Consider the following 23,580-nt stretch of genomic DNA (forward strand, 5'->3'; position numbering starts at 1 on the left):
TGCCCCATAGGGCAAAATCGGAATGGGGAAAGGCGATAATTACGGCACCGTAAATTACGGTGCCGTAATTATCGCCAAGGTCCCTTTGCGGCATGGCTTTTAACGGCTGCAAAAAGCAGCCGTTAAACAGCCATCCCGCAAAGGGAACCTTGTAATCAGGCGTTAAGGGTCGGCGCCGTTTACGGCGCCGTAAACCCCTTAACGCCTGAGTCGGAATGAGGCCCATTGACTCTTAATCTGTACGCCACCACAGTTCCAAAATAAAAATGCAGGAGTCGTCTTTTTACTTCCACCTTGAAAGATAATCGTTTTTGTTGGATTAATTTTTAGTTTTCTTTCATCAATAAACTCCCCAAATCATTGATCAATCTTTGCAAGCCTATTTTTGAGCCATCCAGTGATAAAAAATCATCAGCATAAGCTATCCATCTAATGATATGCCCACCAAACTTTAAACCAACCAGGCCACTAAAATGTTACTTTTTTCCGGCTTCTGCAACGTACAAATTAAAAAGTGTAGCTGCCAGCCTGCAGCCTTGTTTTAGACCATTGGCCGTTGTAATTTCATTAGATAGTAAGCCTTTATTGTTTAACCTCACTCGCATTACAGTATCTGAATATAGGTGGATGATTACATTCAGTAGACCACTATCAATCCCCAAGGACGCTAGAGTTTTCCATAATGTGGGTCTGTCGACTAAGTCAAACGCTGAGGTCAAGTCCATTGATGCTATATAAATCTGTTCACCATTTTTTTGTTTCGCCAAGCTCATTAGTTGGTGCAATAGGAGACCACCCGTATCGGTGCCAATGTATTTTCTAAAACCTATCTGTCTAAAATCCAAAATCTCTTTGTCATCCATTCATGATGTCAGTTTCTCCAAGACTATGGCAGCAAATATCTTGGACTCAACGTTTAAAAGGGTAATGGGTCTATAATTTTTCGGACTCATCCTGTCCCCTTTCTTAAATATCAATATAACATATGACATTTTCCATGATTGTGGTATTTTTTTTTCTCTTACAAATGTCACTAAAAAGTATATGCAGTAGTTTTGACCATATATAAGGATGGCTTTTCAGAATTAGAAATGATAAGTGGTTCGGTCCAGGGGCCGAGGCTGATTTTGATTTTTTGATATATCTTAAGATATTAAATTCTGTGATATTCATGGACCATCTTTCCTCTTCACCATTTATTACTATCCACGATTCTGATGACTTTTTATATAAAGATTACTGAAATGTTCAATCCATGTTTGAGAATCAATAGGATTCGCTTGAGCTTGATATTGGGCTGTATGCAAGCTATTTACAATGGACCAATACATATGTGGGTTAACAGCGCTCCTTGCTTTAAGCATTGATTCTCCATCGTTTTGGGCAATCTGGGCCTTGATATTTTTTTGCCAATTTTTGTATTTCTGTTTAATTGACCCGATCTTATGATTACGCACCACAACATCACCAGACTCTTTATTTAGCTTTCGAATAGACTTCCTCATGGCTGCTTTCTTTATATTAACAGCCTGGCTGAATGAGTGATTATGGAGGTTATGTTCCCCTAGCTTAATACCATTAAAAACTTTACTGCTTTCTAGTGCATTAACTATATATTCTGGAAATAAGTTTACTGAGTATGTGGCACATTTTATATCATATGTAGAAAGTTCATAATCTTGGGACAGGATGCTGTTAAATTCCCCACTTTGTGTCGAGACCACTTCACGCATTTACCATTATTGCTTACTTCTATCTGAATTGGAAACTGTGCGTCATCCGCATATGTTCTTGTCCATGGTAAAGCTAGGCCGAGCATTACATGATCACTGTTTACAGAAGATAGTACATCCAGGTTGTTACAATTCCAAGTATCTTGGGTAGTCATAAATATATAGTCTAAAGTTGCACTCTTACCTCTAGCATGCCAAGTGGGTTTAGAATTAAAAACTAGCGTCAGGTTCCTGCTTTTACAATAATCTAGCCATAGCCTTCCTCTATTTATTTTATCTGATCTATTAGGCGTGATTATTCTATTCCTTAACATATCGTCTTTGGATTAGTTGCAATCTGCGTTTAAGTCTCCGGCTATAATGATGGAACCTATAGGATGACTATCTAGCCAGTTATCAAATATATCATTAAGACTTACAAATAATTCCCCGAGCTGTTGGTTAATCATATTGCAGGCATTCCAATAAATGTTACATATCAGGATATATTTTGTGGAAGCATTAGTAAGCAATTCAAAGCTCGCTACTATGCAGCAGTCCATAACAATAAAACTCTGTTCCAGCACAATACTTTCTTCTATTGGGGTATGTTAATGCTAAACCACCACTAGGTCTTCCACGTGGAGCGTGTAATGTTGGTAAACCTATAATATTGTAACCATCCATATATAGATTGCAAGTGGCCCACGTTTCTTGTAACAAAATGAAATCAAACTCATTCAGCTTTATACAGTCAAAATCATCCCTAAGCAACTGTTTGTATCCCCTAGTGTTCCAGGTGACTAGGTGGTAGTGGAACTCTTTATTAAAGGGGTTTTGGGAAGATTTTAGTTGCTCTATGGACTCTCTAAGGGAGGTGGCCAGCTGCCTCCATTCCTCCATATCTTTTAAGCAAGCCTTTGCCTCGGACACCACAGAGAATCCATCACAAGCAACAGACTGTATATCACTATTTTTGCCGTCATTTCCATCTCTGCTTTTTGTTCTCTTACTTTCCACTTTTTTATGTCATTATTGGGGAATGGAACAATGTCAAATCCTTTTTTTTGCAGAGATCCTGCTTCTTTTAAGATCAGGTTTCTAACCAAAGGTGAGTTGATAACAAGGCGGACATAGTCATACCGATATTTGTGTATGAAGTCAACTAATTGTATGTCTAAAGTAGTTATCAAGCTTAATTCTGGAATGTCACCAAATAGATGTAAGATATATGGTCTGTTCAGGGCTCTGGGTCCTCCCTCCTCAAAAACATAATATATTGTGAGGCTTGGCTTATTGGGATAAGCTGGTGGTCTAAGATAGCCTATATCATTGTTAGCAAAAACAGAGTAGTTATGGTCTGCAGCTCTATTGTTCATGCTTCGTTTTTGCTAACCATCTCCATTATTACATGTTGTACTATATGCTTGTTGCGAATTACAGTTAGATCCCGAGTGTGTTACCGCAGAATTTAACTTTACCTCTGACTTTTGTGACATCAAAGCCATTTTGTTAGTTAATATTTTATCAATTATTTCACTCAGTACTTGTTCTGACGTACCCTTATTGATCTCTTCTTTTAGCGGCTGTATTTCAGTTGCATCTGTACATTTAACAACACCTGTAGACTTTTCCTTCACACACTCATTATTACCCAAATAGGGAGTCTTCACCTTATTTCCCTCTATGTTACTAGTTTCTGCTTTTAGCTGCATCTCATCGACACAAATTAACAATTGATCATTAGCACTATTAAGAGTATCAATATAAGCGGGACCCGCAGATACTGGTGTGTTACCTCGTGAAATCATCTCTGGATTTTTAAAGTTGTCAAAGTTGTCCGCCACAACTCTTTCCAACATTCTTAAGTTTGTGTCTATTCTGTCAGACACCTCTTTTTGTTTTAATGCATCGGCCAGTTTTAAAGGCCCTTCTGTATATTCTTTCATGGGAACACTGAGAGGTGGCTTTACAGTTTTCCCTTTTTCTTTCACTGTAGTGTCTGACACCATTCTTGTTTCTTCTTGGGTGGATTCCTTGACTATCAGGTAATCCTCCATGTCTTCTCACAGATCCACATCTCGCATGAACTTGCGAGAAGACATGTTTAGACTCCCGTTCTTTATTGCGTTTTTTTTTGCGGTTACCTTTTTTATCTTTCCTTTTAAGGGGTTTAGATGCCTCTTTGACAGTGCAGCTGGTAATGGCTGCATTCCCTTTCGTACTCACTCCCGAGTTGGCTATTGAATCAACCATGATAACCGACTCCTTTTCATTAAGTAACACAGATATGTCTGATGTCGCGCTAATAGTGTCAGGTTTAGTGGCCACTTGTCGCTCATACTCCGCATTGGAAGACGAAGACTCTTGGTACCTTTCCTCTCGATTAACGTTCTTACTTGAGCCTTCATACCATTCAGCTATAAGCGTTCGACAAAGATCTGATAAAGCAGTAATAGCCATAACTATTTCATTTAACATCCTCAATTGTTTTTAACTCTATAAGCATCAGGCTATTGATGCATACTACTGCATATACGTTTTAGTGACATTTGTATGAGCTCCATATAATTAGAGAGCTCAGATTCCTGTACACAATATATTGTAGCTGGGGGAAGGAGACAAGTTAAGGGCTGTTATTTTGGCTTGTTGTTTTAGTTTTTTTTTGCTGTGTTCAATTATTATTGTGTAGTAGGTGGAGGCCAAGAGGGGGCCTGTGGCAGTAGTGTGGGTGCTTGGGTGTAAGGAGTGAGGGAGTGTGTGGGGGGTGTGGTGTGTGTGGACAGGGCATATGTCACCTCCACGGTACATTCTGGACTGTCTAGGTAGAAGTGAAGGGGTTTCAGAAAAAGTGAAGGGGCACCAGTTCAGCACACACACCTGCTATCTTGATTGATAGAAGTGTTACTGTTATCATCTGTTCTAGCTTTGGTCAAGTGTGCCGCCTACATGGGGGGTACAGACTTTGTGTCGGGTGGCAATGAAGCAGCAGACATGGAGGGCAAACAAGCAGCTTATCTGTCACATTACAGAGCAGCCTCCCATATTGAACTGCATGACACAGTGGTATATGCAATTAGCAGACTGCTATACTGCCCTAGCGATAACACGGATAACAGAGATACAGGGCAGAACACCTATACAGCAACAGAAGTTATGGAAGAAGCAGGGGTGTTCTTTCTCGCCCACCAATTTGCTGTGGTGTCAAAACATTGCTGGGAAGCCAATGATACCAGTAGAGTTACTTAAGGTTGCACTTGATCATTTACATCACCCCACACACACATCAAAGGAAAGCATTGCATCTGATCTCCAAGTAGAGTGATTCATACCTAACCTGTATTAGCATGTGGCTAAATGTATTGCTAATTGTATGACATGTCAGAGGTGTACTGTGGGGCATACACTAAAGACAATCAAAACAACATTACCTCGCCCTTTAGGCCCTTTCCACCATTTACATATATATTTTATTGATATGCAACACAGGTGTGCAAACTATTGCTTTATAATTGTTGTGGTGTGTCCATTTTCATGTTGGCTTAAGGTGGGAACATGTATCCATTGTGACACAAAATCAGCAGCTAAATTCCTCATATGCAAGGTTTTCCCATGGTGGGGAGTGTGCAAAGTATTAAGATCCAACAATAGCCCGCACTTCTCCAATGAGTTATTCATGAAGATGTGTTCCCTATTAGGAATCAAACATAAACTCTGTTCTATTTACCACACTCAGGCAAACAGTTTAGTAGAATGTCTCAATGGCCTCCTGAAGGAGAGCCTTGCAAAGCTGTGTGAAACACATTGTAAGAGCTGGTTCCACTGCTTACAACTGGCTCTCTTACCACTGCGCAATCAGCCTGGATCGGATCACCATCTCACATGTCATGAGATGGTGACTGGCAGGCACATGTCCACTCTTCATTCTTCTGCATCCAATGTTTGTCCAACCTCTGATGCCCACAGTATGGCAGAGTTAGGGGGTAAAGTTTAGGGGGTACCTTAGGGAGTTTGCTTAATCTTTCAGATTGATCTCCCTGGAGACTAGACCACAACAACACTGTCAAGCACCACCATCAGCTGAGGCCTCACCAGAAAAAGAAGAGCAGGACATTCCACCCTCAGTCCAAATAAACATGGGAGACAGAGTGCTGGTGCGAAACTTCACAAGAAAGAATTGGAGAGAACCGTGTTTCTAGGGGGCCTACGTAGTGACTCTTGCTACCCCACTGCATTAATATCAAAGGAAGTAAAAAATTGACCCACATCTCTGGTATCTGACTGGACAAATGCAACACCCTCCCACCCAGGGAGGAGAAGAAGGGGAGGTAGATAAAAGGGGGGCCACTGTCATATATGTGTCTATCTGTGGTAATTGTGTTACAGCATCTGGGAATGAGCCTGTGTCAAGCTGTGGGGGAAACAGAAAGGGGGAAAATGCTAGCAAACATGATGTATTGTCTTGTACTTTTTAACCTGAAATGGGTGTAACAACAGATGCACAACTAGCCACTGTTCACATAATGGCAGGAGCAAAGAGAGAAGAATTACTATCCAAGTTGTTCTTGGGTAAGACAGGGGGCCAACCTCACACCGACTCTGTGAATATGTGGTACAAGCACATGGCAACACTAGGCAGGGAAAGAGTTAATGTAACATGTTATGCGTGCTCCGTTATACCCCAAGCAGCACAAATACCCAGACCATTTATCCCAAGAGAAGTACAGGCACAGAAGGTGCAGTGCTTACTTCATATGGCACTTTGTGAAGTTACAGGTCTTTTCTAGGGATGGGCAATCACTGTACAGGGGGTGAAAGAAGAGGAGGTAGTGCATGTGGACAACTACATAAAAATAAGAAAAATGGCAGACAACCCTGACATGAAGGACCACAAAAGAGGAGGGCACATTCACAACACATGACAAACACACGTGCTGCAATGGAATGGGGCATCCCATTCCCTGGTGTAGAACTCATCCATTGATTCACATTGAAAGGGTGATTTTGTATAAAGGTGTATGGTGGAAGGGATAATGAGTTGCAGGGACAGGGAACTGATGGGGTTTGGATTGGAGGTGGCAACTGCCATTAATGTATCCTGTTTGAAAACATGGATAGAGAATGTGCATGCTCTCACTTGGATAACAAACAACAAAACACCTGTCACAATATAATCTCTCAAATGTGCTTCTTTGTGTTTCAGAGAAAGGGCACTGTCTACCTGGGAGAAAATTAGGACTGTGCCAGAACGATGGAGCTACCTGACATGCAGGACTGGACCTCGAACATTATGGATCTGAGGTGGGCCTGTGGGCCCAATGCCTACCTGCCACTGCTAGCACAATGGGCCTTCTCATGCTCCCTCGTAGGCCTACATACCCGTTACTAGTAGTGCCTCATTTGGATGCTGCCCATCTCAATGTCCAAGTTGTTTTCAAAATGTCTGCTAATGATCATTCTACTTTCGTATATTCACTAGATAAATATTCAGGAACTAATAAAATGTCTTCTGAAAAGGATCTCAGACATTTGTGCACTAAGAGAACAATTAAAGGATTCTCAAAAGTTAGGTACGGACAATCGCATCCTAGGGAATATTTCACTGATGTCCAAAATGCTAATTTCACTGGTGGTAGCATACTTTACGAAGTTGAAGAAGTGCAGAACAGAAGTAAATGAAGAAAGAAATGGGAGAACAATTACATATCACAAAAGTCGTCAAAATCGTTGCATGAGAAACCAACAGAGTTTAGACTGTTCTCTTTGACGTCTACCTTTTGTGCATGTCTTTAAGCACAAGGTTTTTAGTCTGCTGCTAATGCAAAATGGCTCCAGATTACGAGATGTGAGCTTTTGCATCTGACAAATGCCTCTGAGAGAGGGCTGAATGCGATAGTAGAGGAGCACAGAGCAGAAAGGTTGCTGACCCTGCAAATCAGGCATGTATTGGACCTGTTGCAGCAATGGAGATTTAGCGCAACGATTGGCGCAAGTTGCTAAACCCTCATACCTGCTCATGATGAGCAAAATGGTAGTTTAATGGCAGCCTTAAGTGCCCTTCACAGCCTACACACGAAGATTGAAAAAGAAAGTACCAGGGTCATAAGGCAGAACTGGCACAATACCATTTTTTCATGCCTACCCATATGGTTGGCTTAGGTCCTGAAGGTGTTGGTCTCTATGCTCGTAGCAGTGCTCATGGTTGTTTGCACAATGAAAATAATATTGGGCTGTTGGGCACAGGAGTGTAAGATATTGCGGAAAAGACTGAAGAGACAATGGGGAATAAGAAGAGGGAGGATGTTTAACATGGGAACAACCAAGGATGGGTGAAACAACGAACAGAGGTAAGATGGGTTGGTCACAATAAGGAAAATGGTTGACAGTGAATATGTGGTATTTTGTTTACATTTTTTTATTTTTTTATTATGATATGGTCAATATTTGAATTTTCACATATCAAAGTACAAAACAATTATTAAAACAATTGGAAGCATGATTTGAATATAACTTTAAAAAAAACTGCACAGATAATTAATAATAAATCGTGCTTCTCAACAAAAAAAAACAAGTTTCTTAATAACTCCAGTTACTGTATCGTCAATCTTGTTCCATGACCCGCAGATAACCTACCAAGAAAAGCTGTCCACAAATCTGACTAAGAGACGGCATCTCAAGTCAAAAGTGCTCTTACAATCGATCAGTATATGCCATAAGCATTGGATACACATTTAATTACACATACAACAGAAGTTGTTGGTGGTTCTATGCTAATCTCGCAAGGCTCGAATTTCCTGTGTGGTTATCTGGTTCAAACGAAACCTTAAGAATTCTGTTCTCTGGTTTTAATCTGGAAAATGTGTCACATAACTTGGAAGATAACCACATGGTTTGTCATATTGTGACTATTTATTTATTTATTTATAAATTGCATTTTTAAAGTGCACAGCAGCCCGGAGGCATTGTGGCACTGTTAGAGACATCTTGCATCAACGTGGAGACTTACTGAGTTACAGACTACTTACATCAACGTGGAAAATCACTGAGTTGCAGAAGAAGGCAAGCTACATACTTGGTTACAGGCAGAGTGAGTAAGGGTGATGGAGTGGGCGGGGGTGACAGTGTGTTAGTTAAATGATTTCATTATAATGAGTCTCTGCATTTGATTCATGATTTCAATCCAATCTGTGCACAGCAATGAGGTTTTTAAGCCAATCAGGTTTGCCACCAAGTCACTGCTTGTGCGATTACAATAATGCCGTCTCCTGCAGGCGTATTTTTATATCTGTGCCAATACTGCACGTTTGTCTTTCTTCATCTCCTGATTTATTTCCTTGTACTGAGTATTTGCCCTCGGGGTTACAATTAATCTGCACATGGAAAATATTTTCCAGTAAATATATACCTTTAAGGACTGAAGACCTATCTTAAACTTGCAAATGGGAGTCCTGCCGGATGTTTTAAAGTCTTTTTCCAAATCTTACCCTCTATTCTTGACCAATTTATTACCTGTGAATGCCTGCATGTCTAAAGGCCATATAATATTAATGGAATTATCTTCATTTTGTAATATCTTATTATTGGTACCAAGGAGAAACTTCAATACGCACCAAGTATTTCATTTGTGCTTCCAGGGGGACCAAATAAATTCCATGTCCAGTTCTAACTGATGCAATGTTTCAACTGGACAGAGTTTTAAACCTAGGTAAGTTTCTTCCTTTACAAGCGGCACCCATTAATCTAACAGGTGCAATTTAAATTTTGGGGCAATCCTTTGTGGCCTTTTAAAGACAACAATATTGGATTATTGGGGGTTTAGCAATAGGTCGTTTTCCCTAGCATATGTGCCAAAGGCATTCAAGAGATGCTGCAGACCAATTGGCATTTGGTTGAATAGTGCAATGTCATCGAAGTAAGCTATCCAATTTTTGGATTGTCTGCCACTTTTTGGGCTAGCCAGGGAATGCGAAGTTAATGAATTTGACAAATCAGCTAGAAACAGCTTGAACAGTATCGGTGCAACAATACAACCCTGTCTAATGCCCCTCCCAGTCTTAAAAAAACCTCTACAGTTCTCCTTTACTGTTTAGCCTTGCTCTTACGTATGTGTCTTCATGCATACATATTAAAATCGCCAGTAGAGATTTTGGCAAATCCCAAGAGTCTAGCTTCTGCAACAGGCTTTCCCGATTGACAATGTCGAAAGCCTTAGACAGGTCCAGCCAGTCCCCAAATAGTAATGGACCATTCTTCTTCCATCATTTATTTGATATCATTGATATCACTAAGCCGTATAAAGAGGTAGAAAGGCCTTTCTGAAAACCTATCTGTAATTAGAAATGATCTGACTCCTGCTAGCCCATTCATCCAGCTCCCTCAACACCGAGCTTAAAAAGATTTTTCCATCCACATCTAAGAGGACAATCGGGCAGTAATTTCCTGAATCCGCCCAGTCTCCCTTCTTTTAGACTGGAATAATCACAGACAACTTCCAAGAGACTGTTCACAATCTCCTATTTAGTATTTCCCTGAAAAGAGTCAATAATATTTTGGACCAAAGCTTCACATTTGATTTAAGTATAACGTTTGTTACTCCATTTGGTCCTGGAGCTTGAGACAGAACGAGTTCTTAATGAGGTAAGTGAAAAGATCTTAACTTTGATCTTAACTTTGATCTTAACTTTGAATTAACTTCCACTATGTAGCATGGCTCAGCTTGTAGGTTCCCTCTGCCAATTTTGTATAGCTACTGCCACAGAAATCATACCGAGATATGATTGCTTTCACTTTTATTTTGGAAACTGCCTGACTGATTTACTAAGGCCCAAAAACTTCGGGGATTATTACTAGTCAGAACATTTAACATCAGCTCTGCATCATGTTGCTGACGTAAATAACTTTGAGAACAGGTAGTCGATTGTTGATCCTGCACTGCCAGGTGTCCATATAAAAGCAGGAGGAATATCTCCTTGTATATTAGCACTGGCCATTATTAGATCCCAACTAGTGAGAAAGGTTGACCATCTTTCTCCGTTGGCATTTCGTTCTTGTTATGTTGATGATCCATCAGGTGTCGGGATGCTAATACACTGAGCTAGATAATAAAACATCTACCGGACCATGTTGAATTTTAATTCTTAAAAGAAGTTCTGACAGAGACTCAAGAAGTTCAGATAGGATAGAAGAAGCAGAGTTTTAGTAGGCATTTATAACCACAAATATTCCAAACAATTTGGGACTTCTTAATGAGACCAAGGAAGCCAGCAGGCCATTTGTTCTATGTTGAAAACGTATTGACAATCGACTGGCTATCAGAAGACTGCCAGATGGACGACCACTCATAACATTTATGGCCAATTGCTGGACTGCCACAAACCCATCCAGGTTTACGTTGTGGGTCAGCCATGTCTCCTGGAACAGTATAAGATTGTGTCTACCAAATATGTATTCTCTCTGATCCTTTGTTGCAAATAATGAAGAACCCTGCGTATTACACTCCATCACTTTTAGTTCTTAATGTGCTAGAGAGCATTTTCTGAGGCCCTTATTTTCTCGACTACTTGGCCAATTATTTCAGGTCACATGGACCATATTTTATTTTTTCCTCTGTAGAAGCGTTTGCCGCCTCTTCTCATGGAGTGCAGTAATTGTCGATACGCTTGGGTGGGTGACTGAACGGTTTCCCCATGACCTTCATCAGAATCCTCCTTTTCATTAGATGCTTCCTTGTCGTCCTTCTCAATTACATTTGAAAACATTTTAATTCCCAGGCACTTAAGATCTTCCTGAGACACCAACAGGGCGTTGGCACTTTAGTGTGATTTTAGACTGAGTTCTGTGATATAAATACAGTATTTGTACAGAAAGCGTACATATTCAATATCTGTGCAAGTGGAAAAGAACAAGTATAACGATGGAATTTTCTTCAAGACTGATAGAATTTTGCTGCGGTTAAGTGCTCTTTTTTCACTGCCTTTCTGCACTAACTTGCCCTTGGATTAGCAAAAGGTTGAAATGCCGCTGGTGAGACAAGCTGAGAAGTGGAGACATAGTCTTCCTCCTAGCTCCTCTCAGAGCCTCCATTCCCACTTCTATTCTGGAGGCCTTAAAGAACCATATGGCATGGATCAATTAAGTTTACTGTAGTGCTGGATTTTGAAGTTTTTGTATTTTCTACTATTATACTATACTATATTATTCCTTGGTTTTAGCCTCGTTAATTGTGTTTGTTCTGGTTCAAATGGCTTATACGTTTTATTTTGATAAAAACATTGGCTCCAGTTTTCCCAAAACAGTCTCTCTGTCTGTCTGCATTGCCAAGGTTATCGTTTTTGATGGTGTTCTTTATATCCTTAAGGATCTGTGTGTCTTGTTTCGGTGAATCAATAGAATACAATAGCAAGATATTCTGACTTTTCTTCCTTCTGTAAAATATTGTCTCTCATTTCATTAGCTGTGTTGTTACCTTAAGTTGTGTGTGGGAGCTCACATATGCCTTATCCATTGGAATATGATCGGATACTGCACTAGTCTGTGTGGCAGTGCTTGCTTTCAAATCCCTTCATTCATCCGCATGAAGTATTTGTGACTCATCTTTCTCCATGCTAGGCAAGTTTCTCTGAGAACTACAGTTCCTATTCGCCATAGAGGTTGATATTGCTTGTATAAATTTGGATTTGGATATTTTGTGCCTTTCAATTTTTAGGTTTAGGGGCTTGATTGCATGTATGTTGTGAGGCACTGCGATTGTCATGCTCCTTTTAATTTATTTTTCTTATTCCCTTTGCGGCTCTGCTGACCCCTAGCCCCCTCCCACTCTTGCAAGTTTCTTAACTCCCGCTGGTTTTCCACAACCACTTCCATCTAGCCAGCAATAGACCCATTGCATATTATTGAGTCTTAGGCCACATGGACAAGCCTCCTAAACTCCTCCAATACAGATTCTGACGAGCTACCTCGACCAAAATCGTCTACGGTTGAGTCCATTATAAGGGCCGGCTCTAACAGAAGCAGATCAAAGTTAGCGGGCATTGAGACCATGTCCTTGACTTTACATTTATCTTTTGCTGTAATGATTTCCTCTTTTATTTCGCTGATCTTATTGTCCAGTCTCACAAGATCAGTTTTTCTGTCCGTAATGGCATTTAGTAGTGTCATGTTTATTACCCTCTTTAGGCCCTCTAACAACGATTCTGTGTTAATCGCCTCTTTGATAGTTCCAACAAAATACCTGAGTGAGCCTGTTCTTCGCTCTTCAGCAATTTAAAGGCATTAAATAATGACCTCAGTACAAAATTCAGAGATGTTAAGGTTTCAGTAGGTTCGATCTTTTGAGCTGGGAGATTCTTTTTCTGAGGGCTCGCCTCCAGAAGTGACACCAGTAGTTGTACTGTAGGGCAGAGGAGAGACTTGAGCGATTTCTCGATTTAGTTGGAAGTGATTGAACTGAGCTATTTTCCACAGAGGGAGTGTTGAAACAAAGATCTGGGCCTCCTGCCCTTGCTAGACTTAGCAAGGGTGGACTGTTATCGAATGCTAGCTCAAATAAGTCAGCATCGCCTGAACTCCAGCACTTCCTCGTCCTAAAACAATTATTTTATTTTTTTGTATCTTTGTCTTTGTGATAGTATATTCAAGGCCGCCAAATAACGCCACCTTTAATTCAATTATAGTACCTCGATGGAGTGTGGGGGAGGAATATTAGGGTCTGAAAGCGGCTCATAATCAAATGTGTCCATGTTACTTTGCACCTGAGCTCTTATCACTTTTGTCAGAGGATCTTCACCTGCTTCTCGGTTGATGCCGACTGGCGCTGCTGGCTCCTCAAGTGCATTATCCTCTACATGTGCGCTTAGATCATCTAAGTGCACCACTTAGCAGGAAGTATACTTTGGACATTTAGACTTCTTACTAAGCCAAAACTGTAGAGCACCCCAAAATAAATGTCTTTATCCAAGTCAGAGGAAAGGTAAGCACAAAACGCAAGACAAAGTGTCCATCCAAAGTCTCTTAATCACTTGTTATTAGAACTTAGTCTTACCACACTGGTACCAATGCTGATGCTATGTTGATACTAACTCTTCGACACACTGCGGCCCACTGCTGACCACACTCGACTCCCACACTTCATGCTCTGCTGGTGGCTTTATAGAATGCAGGCTGCTAGAAAACTCCTCTTCATGGTCACAAGCACTGACAAAACACCATAGTAAGTGGTAAATCACTGATATTTCCACTGCCTATTACACTTGTCTCCCACACTCTGCACTGCGCTCCGATGATGCTTTATAGAATGCAGGGTGCTGGAAAACTCCTCCTCACTGTCACAAACACCGAGGAAACATTGTAGCAAGTGGTAAATCACTGATGCCTCTACAGCCAACCACACTCAGCTCCCACACTCCGTGCTGCACTTCCCGCTCCAATGGTTGCTTTATAGAATGCAGGCTGCTGGAAAACTCCTCCTCGTGGTCACAAACACTGAATAAATACCATAGCAAGTGGTACATCACTGATGCCTCCACTGCTGACCACTCTCAGCTCCCACACTCTGCACCACACTCTGTACTCTGCTGGTGGCTTTATAGAATGGAGGCTGCTGGAAAACTCCTCCTCCCGGTGACAGACACTGAAGAAGCACTGTAGCAAGTGGAAAACCACTGATTCCTCCACTGCTGTCCACACTCGGCACCCAAACCAGCGCACCATTATAGCTATGTAAAATACCTGGTTTGTTGAATTGGTAGGAACGACTGTGTAATACTCCCTGGATCACTGGAAGAGTGTATAGAAGAGGGTAACACCTTTTAGGGACTAAGTACGATTTAGGTGAAGAAGAATGAAGAAGAAGAAGGGGTGGGGGAGGAAATGTTTGTTTTTGATGTAACAAAAGGGGGGAGTGTTCAAATGCAGGTGCACCACTCCCCATGGGAGCTGAGGTACTGCCTGAGCATGAGCATCTGGCAGAGCATCAGGGCCTATCAGGGCCCTGCAGCGTGGTGGCCTGCTTGTCGTGGGGCTAGGTGTGTGGCTGGAACCCCAATAAAGAAGGCATTTCCCAATCGAGTTAACAAGGTCTTGGACAACTGTTTCCATTTCATTCAGGTGCTTTAAGGGTTTGGTTTTGCAAGGTTTATAGATCTATAGCCATGTGGTTTGTGCCTTTTTGACTAACATCTAGCCATTATGGCATGAATTGTCTTATATTACCATTATTTCATGAGTTGTCATATATAACCCCTGTTGGTATGGACAACACTGTTGCTTCCTAGCTAGGTTTTACTATAGTTCTTCCATTGTTCTTATGCAAAGCACTTTGGAGTAAAGGGCTATATAAATTCAATAAAATACAAAATACAAATACAGAGAGAGAGAAATAGAGAAAGAGAGAGACAGAGAGAGAGAGAGAGAGAGAGACAGACAATTTACAGAAAATTCTACAGTTATAGAAAAATGGCATTGGTCAGAAACAGTAATAATCACAGTGAACAAAATACAAGTGTAGTAGTTGATGAGAAATACCAAAGTGCGATAAAATAATATTGATCAGAAACAATATTAACAGTCAATAAGACAATTGTAGAAATGTATGAAAAATACCAGAGTGACAAAACAATTGACATTGACCATACATAATAAATAAAATAATTGAGGTGAAAATAAAAAGAGAATGTAGTAAGTCATGAAAAAACTACCATAGTGACAACCAATCAAAATTATAATAATCAATGTAAATGCATAGAATTATAGTCATTCATGAACATGCTGCAGTGAAAAAATAATATGCATTTTTAATAATAGTTGGCAAGGTGAATAAACAATGTCAGAAATTCATGACAGTAAAAACATATATTGAACAAATATAATTATAATACATTTAATTAAACACATTAAAAAATAACTAAATACAAACATGTTATTACTGTTATTATTGTTAATAATCAAAACAATAATAATACAAGTTACATTTACAAATATTAGACATTATTTTAAAATAAATCAATAAATAATGAATAATTAATGAAAAACAAAATATTTACTTTTTTACATTCCATTGACAATTCCTAAAAACAATATTTATTTTACATATTTAAAAATATAAAAATGTAAAGACATATATGATTATGTGTTTCATTGATATACATGTTTTCATGATTTTTACTTAATGTTGCATTTTCATGTTTGAATCCCATCGGTCTCCCCTCCCTATCCTTCCCCAAGCTGAAACAAGGGTCTTGGGAGTACAGTGGGTAGTCTGCCAGCACACTGAACAAAAAAACAGTTCAAGGGCTAAGAAAGGTACAGCTACAAGGCTGTCCAAATCAGTTTTGCGCTGTTTTGGGTCTTTTGGGACTCCCGTGTTCTATTTGCAGGCGTGGAAGTAACACGACTTTTAGAAAGGCCAGGACCATGAAGCAGGTGGGAAGGGCAGCAACAGGGCAGTCGATGCAGCAGTGCATATTAGTTTTGCAGTGTTTTGTGTCTTTTGAGATTCCATTGTTCCTCAGTATGTATGGACATGGAGACCCTTTTAGAACTACTGCGTGGTGATGGGCAGTAAGTAAGACATTTATGCTGCAGTCAAAGTGGCAACCCAGTGGAATCAATTATTGGAAAAAACTACTGAGATAGTGAGCCTCATTACGACCCGGCGGTAGCCGTGCTGGTAAAAACAGTACGGCTGCCGCCGGAGTTGTGTTTTTTTTCAGAGCCTGGATTTGTGGAATTACCAAGGTATTACAGCCCGGCGGTCCCGGAAGCCAAGAGCTGGAAAAGTAACTTCCCATTCCCATTCGAGTCCCATATGACTCAATGGGAATGGGGAGGACGGAAGCACCGGCACTGTGCACAACAGTGCTGGTGCTTATATCAAATCTAGGGGCGAGTGCCATCCCGCCCACCAGCTGCACCCGCCCACAGAACTCAGCGCGTGCCGGTCTGGTAACCGGACCGGCACACTTGTAATGAGGCCCATTGTCTTCCTTCATGTTGCACAGTCCCCCATAAGCTGATGCATCTAGATCTTACACAAGTCTAAATTCTACAGTCTATGATGGCGGGAATGTTCTATATTCGGCAAGGTGCTGACATTCACTGACAGTTGACGTCTTGCGGGCCAAAGCAGATTTCCTGATAGGCATTTTAGAGAGGTAAATCATGCATGCCTAACCTTATTTAAGCTTGATTACCGAAGTGTTCAGCCTCTCAACCTTTTTTTTCTATATACCTGTGAATGAATGGTCATAAAGAGATTGGAAGCTTATTAACTAAACCAAGAAAAGTGTACATGTGACTTATGCTAATAACATTGTGTGTCTTCCACCGTCATAACTTACACCAATTCACTATCAGGTTTTACACATATTTAATGGAAGGCCAGCACGCTAAGTGAACCTAAGGATCTTTATCCTTTGCAGTTTCATTGAGGATCTTTCTCTGTATTCGTTCTGGTGGAACTCATCTGAAATATGTGTTGTAGGGAGTGTGGCTTGTCATTTGGGGATGTCTCACGGGTGTGTACGATTTTGGAATTCACTAAACACTTCTGCAGCTGCAAAAAGCTCTCCTGTGCCAGACGTTACATGGTGTGTGTTGTGTGTAGTGTGAAAGTTGACATTTGAGGGTGGGCAAGAGTAGTATGAATGGAGAAGTTTAGAAGTGGGTGGGGATATTGATATTTTGAGAAAAAGATAATTAGTCATGTTAGTACTGTTATTTTACTTCCACATCTCTTGCAATGGTATCATTTCTACCCCGGAAGTTAGAGTTGCTGTTTTGTCGTGTAAGTCTGTTTTAATGAATTCGGTGAGAGTTACACCAGATTTGAGCAAATATTAAAGTTCTGCCTGATTTTTGAAAATTCTAATTTTAATGTGTTTGGTTTATAAACCAATAAACCTTTACATATGAAAAAACACAAACTATTCATCAGTACATTAAATTCACCAAACAAACATCATGCTAATTAAAATAATATTTTAAAACGATTTTTTCAAAAACGTAAAAATACACACATATTATAGTAAAAAACCATCATTACAAACGGTCAAATCTATCCTAAAAATGTTTATGTGCCCTAGTTGTTTCTAAAATAAATGATCACCATATAGTTCAGAAATGCTGCTTTCGACAATCTATCAGAGTTCTCAGTGCCATAAATTATCTTCATTTGCCCACTCCATCTTTTTAAACCTGGAGGCCAAATATGTCTTTCCAGGGTCTATAAAATCATGCACATCCAGTTTGTTTTTAACAGTTCTGAGTATAGTGTGTTCTTTGTTGAATTAACGATACTCCTATACAGGGAGAGCAATTTCCAGACTATTCATACCCGTACTGACACCATACGCCGTTCAAAATCTAATGACCACCAACGGGATTGCGTTAGGGATCTTCAGAACATTTCTCCAGGACCACCCTTCAATTTGGTCGTGAGTGGGGAGTGCAGAATCTAACCATGGCTCCAACTCATACGTGATTTTAGGCATCATCTTGCCCTTATAGAACTCAAGCGCCGGCTTTAAAGAAAATCTTCCATACTTATCGTCCATTTTTCGTAGCTGGTTTCTGAATCTTTTTGCCTTCTGTCATAATTCTTTTTTAATGGTGGTGAACGAGGGTCAAGCCAAGACCTGGAAGCCTAGATAAACCACATTTGAACTACATTTTACTATTGCTTTCTCAAATGCCCATAAGTATCGCAATTTTCGTTTTGATCAGATTAATTGTCAATCCATTCAAATTAGCCATTTAGCAATCTCTGCAAGCCAATCTTTGTGTTGTCCAGGAGAAGAAAATCATCAGCAAATCCTAGCATCGGGACCGTCAACTGTCCCAATCTTGGTGAAACAAAAGATTGGGAGGCTAAGAATTCAAAGGCATCAGAGACATACAGATTATACAAGGCGGAAGCCAGCACAGCCGGAATTAGTTTGCATTCGACCTGACATGTCCCCCGCCCTATTAAGCCTTATTCTAAATCTGGATTCATCATGCAGTCGCTTAATTAACCTCAATTGTCCTGGTGGTATGCCTCATGAATCCAATTTTGATCTGAGAGGATTTCGGACGACCAAGTCAAAAGTGGTAGTCAAATCTTCCAAAGCCATATAAGTGGACTTAGTAGAATCAGACCAGACATATTCTTGTAGAAGCCTGATCACAAGGCCATTCACATTCATAGAGTGGCCTTGTCTAAAGCCCCCGTTCGCAGTGTCACTTCCTCCAGAGGCCTGCGTGCAGAGGCGTTTGTCACCCAGGTTGTTCATCAATACTTGCACCATTTGATGCACTGTAGAGCTTCCTTGCATGCAATAGTGTGATGACTTGAGGGGGCTGCCTGGGGTTGGCAGCGTAGGTCAGTGGGGGTTGTGGAAGGGGCAGCTTGAGGGGCTTGGGGCGGAGGTCAGTGCGGGTTGTGGGAGGTGTCACAACTTAAGGGGGCTGCCTGGGGTTGAGGATAGAGGTCAGTGTGGGTGGTGGGAGGGCAGCAGACTAGTAGGGGGATTGAGAGGATTGGGGTGGATGTTAGTGGGGATTAGATGCTCCTGCATGGGGGTCGTTCTTTGTCCGTCTCCATGTTTCTGCTGTGAAATGATCTACCCTAGTCTCCCTGCAGCATCCATGAGCATTTGTCACTTTGACACGCTGTTAACATATTCTGGTTCTCTGCCTGAATGGTTTCTTCTTGCCCCATTCTGCTTCCTTTTTGCAGTCATGGCTTTAGTGCCGTGAAGCCCTAGCTGGTGTAGGTTCACGCTTTATAAATGTATCTTACATAACACAACATAGACAGAGGTGTCAGGACTTTAGAAGGCTGCCTGAAGTTGGGGCAGAAGTCAGTGGGGGTGGAAGGAGCTGGGCAGACTAGCAGGAGGCTTGAAGGGGGTGAGGCTGAGGTCAGTTGGTGTAGTGGAAGGTTTGAGAACTTGAGGGGGCTGTCTGGATTTGTGGTTTGTGGTCAGTGGGGGTAGTGGGAAGTGCCAATACTTGAAGGGGTTGTCTGAGATTGGTGGGAGGTCAGTGGGGGTGGTGGGAGAATGGCAGACTACCAGGGGACTTGAAGGGAATAGGACAGAGGTCAGTGGGGATAGTGCGAGTGGTCAGGACTTGAGGCGTGCTGCCAGGGGTTTGGGGCGGATGTCAGTAGAGGTGGTAGGAGAAGGGAAGACTATCAGGGCTTGCAAGGTTGCGGTGGAGGGCAGCGAGGGTAGTGGGAGGTTTTAGGACTTGAGGGGCTACCTGAGGTTTGGGGAGAAGGCATCATGGTTTTGTTGAAGTTGTCAGGACTTTAGGGGCTGCCTGAGGTTAGGGACCGAGGTCAGTTGGGGTGGAAGAAGATGGGGGGGCTCGTAGTGGGCTTGAGGGGGTAACGGGCTGAAGCCAATGAGGGTAGTGGGAGATTTCAGAACTTGATGGGTCTCCTTAGCGTTAGGGCAGAGGTCAGTGGGGGTAGTAGGAGGATGTCAGACTAGCAGGATGCTTGATGGAGATGGAACAGCGATAATTGGTGGTAGTGGGTTGTGTCAGGACTTAAGGGGGCTGCCTGGGATTGGGGAGGAGATCAGTGGGGGTAGTGGGAGGATGGTAGACTAGCAGGGGGCTTGAGGGGGATGGGGTAGAGGTTAGTTGGGGTCAGTTGGTTTCGTGTGGGGGCATTGTTCTTTCTCCATGTCAACATCTCTTCTCAGGATTTCTCTACCCCATTCTCTCCACAGCATCCAGGAGCATTTGTCACTTAGGTGCGCTGTAAAAACATTCTTGTTCTCTGCCTTAATGGTTTCTTCCCATCCGTTATGCTTCCTTTTCGCAGTCATGCCTTTATCAGCGGCATGCCCTAGTTAGTGTAGGTTCCTGCTTTAGAAATGTATATAGCATAGCATAACATAGTGGGAGGTGTCAGGACTTGACTGGGTTGCCTGGAATCGGGACAAAGGTCAGTGGTTGTGGTGGGAGGAGGGAAGACTAGCAAGGGGCTAGAAGGGGTTGGGGTGGCGATCAGTCGGAATAGTTGTTTTAGTACTTGAGGAGGCTGCCTGGGGAAGTGGGAGGTCAGTGGAGGTGGAGGGAGGATGGCAGACTAGCTGAGGCTTGAGGGGGATGGGGCAGAGGTCAGGGAGGAATGGGATTTGTCAGGAGTTGAGGTCTGCTGCCTGGGGTTGGGGGCGGGTGTCAGTGGAGCTGGTTGGAGGAGGGAAGACTGACAGGAGCCTTCAGGGTGTTTGCGGTGGAGTACAGCGGGTGTAGTGGGAGGTGTGAGGACTTGAGGGGCTTCCTTAAGTTGGAGGAGAAGGTCACTTGATGTTGTGGGAGGTGCCAGGACTTGACAGGCTGCCTGGGGATGGGGACGATGGTCAGTTGGGGTAGTAGAAGATCGAAAGACTAGCATTGGACTTGAGGGGGTATTGGGCTGAGGTCAGTGGGGGTAGTGGGAGGTGTCCATACATGAGGGGTCTGCCTGGTTTAATGGGCTGAGGTCAGTGGGGGTAGTGGGATTTTTCAAGACGTGATGGTCTACCTAGGGTTTGCAGCAGAGGTCATTGGGGGTAGTGGGAGGTGTCACACTTGAGGGGGCTGCCTGATGTTGGGGATTGAGGTTTTTCGGTGTGGTGGGAGGGTGACAGACTAGCAGGGGGTTTGGGGGCATGGGATAGAGGCCAGTGGGGGTAGTGGGATATGGCAGGACTTAATGGAGCTACCTGGGGTAATGAGCAGAGAGGTCAGAGGGGCTAGTTGGAGGTGTCAGGTCTTAAACGGGCTGCCTGGATTTGGGTGTGGTGGGAGGAGGGAACACTAGCAGGGGCATTGACGGGGTTGTGCCAGAGGTCATTGGCGGTAGTGGGGGGTATAAGGACTTCAGGGAGCTGACTGTGGTTGGGGTGGAGGTCATTAAGTAGTGGGAGGTGTCAGGGTTATAGGTCAAAGGATTGACTGCAAAGGGTCAAATGACAAAAAGTTCCAGTCAATAGTCTCGAAAACAAAAGGTTCGAAAACATTTTTGTAATATATATTTATTTATTTTTTGGGGGGTCTCCCCCCAACCCCTGTTTTTGTGGTAAAAAACACTTTTTTTACCTACACGGAAACCCAAAAATAAATATATAAATACATTTAAAAAATCGAACCTTTGGTTTTCGACCCTATTGACTCTCACCTTTTGCATTTGAGGCTTTTGTAATCGATCCTTTGACTGGACACCAGGTGTCAGGACTTGAGGGGCTGTCTTTGGTTGGGTAGTAGGTCAGTGGGGGTAGTTGGAGGTCAGCAGACTAGCAGGGGGCTTGATGGGTATGGGGCAGAGGTCAGTGGGGGTAGTGGGAAGTTTCAGGATTTGGGAGGGCTGCATGTGTGTGGGGTGGAGTTCAGTGGGGTGGTGGGAGGATGGGGGACTAGCAGGTGACTTGATATGTGCTGCCTAGGGTTGGGGGCGGATATCAGTGGACCTAGTGGGAGGAGGGAAGACTTGCATGGGCCTTGAGGGGGTTCTGGCGGAGGTCAGCAGGGGTAGTGGGAGGTGTTATGACTTGAGGGTCTTCCTGAGGTTGGGGGAGAAGGTCACTTGGTGTTGTGGGAGGTGCCAGGACTTGAGGGGCTACCTGGCGTGGGGACCCAGGTAAGTTGGGGTTGAAGAAGATCGGCAGACTAGCAATAGGGTTTAGGGGATAATAGGCTGAGGTCAGTGGGAGTAGTGGGAGTTTTCTGGAGTTCATGGCGCTGCCTAGGATTGGGGGCACCGGTCAGTGGGGGTAGTGGGAGGTGTCAGAACATGAGGGGGCTGCCTGGGGTTGGGGGCTGAGGTCAGTGGGGGTGGTGGGATGGTGGTGGACTAGCAGGGGGCCTAATGGGATGGGACAGAGGTCAGTGGGGGTAGTGGAATGCATCAAGACTTGAGGGAGATGCCTGGGGTAATGAGTGCAGAGGTCAGAGGGGTTAGTGGGAGTTATCAGGACTTGAATGGGCTGCCTGTTGTTGGGTGTGGTGTCCAATGGGTTTGGTGAGAGGATGGAACACTAGCAGGGCGGTTGAAGGGGAAGTGGCACATGTCAGCGGGGGTTGCAGGACTTGTTAGGACTTGAGAGAACTAACTGAGGTTTGGGGTCGAGGTCATTGGGGGCAGTGGGAGGTGTCAGGACTTGAGGAGGCTGCCTTGGGTTGGGGACAGAGGTCAGTGGGGGTGGTGGGAGGATGACAAACTAGCAGGGTGCTTGAGGGGGATGGTGCAGAGGTCAGTGGGGTAGTTGGAGGTGTCAGGATGTAAGCGGGCTACCTGTATTTGGGGGCAGAGGTGCGGGTGGTCGGAGGACGGCAGACTAGTAGTTGGCTTCAGGGGATGGGGCGGAAGTCAGTGGGGGTAGTGGGAGGAGTCAGGACTTGTGGGGCTGCCTGGGTTTGGCGCAGAAGTCATTGCAGGTGATGGGAGGAGGGAAGACTAGCAGTGGCATTGTATGGGTAAGGGCAGAGCTCAGTGGGGATAGAGGGAGGTGTTAGGACTTGAGGGGCCTGCCTGGTTCTGGTGGCAGAGGTCAATGGAGTTTGTGGGAGATGGCAGGACTTGAGGGGGCTGCCTGCAGTTGGAGACGGTGGTCAGTTGGGGTATTGGGAGGATGGTGTACTAGCAGGGGGCTAGAGAGGGATGGGGTGAAGGTCAGTGGAGGTAGTGGGATGTGTTAGAATTGAAAGGGGCTGACTGGGGTTGGGAGCGGAAGTCAGTAGGGGTGGGAGTTCCACAGACTAGCCGGGGACATCAGGGGGATGGGGTTGAGGTAATTTTGGCAGTGGGATGTGTCAGGACATGAGGGGGCTGCCTTGGGCTGGGGACAGAGGTCATGGGGGTGGTAGGAGGATGACAAACTATTAGGGTGCTTGAGGG

Source organism: Ambystoma mexicanum, chromosome 7q (assembly GCF_040938575.1).
Source record: "Ambystoma mexicanum isolate Mex_15411 chromosome 7q, UKY_AmexF1_1, whole genome shotgun sequence".
Classification (NCBI taxonomy): domain Eukaryota; kingdom Metazoa; phylum Chordata; class Amphibia; order Caudata; family Ambystomatidae; genus Ambystoma; species Ambystoma mexicanum.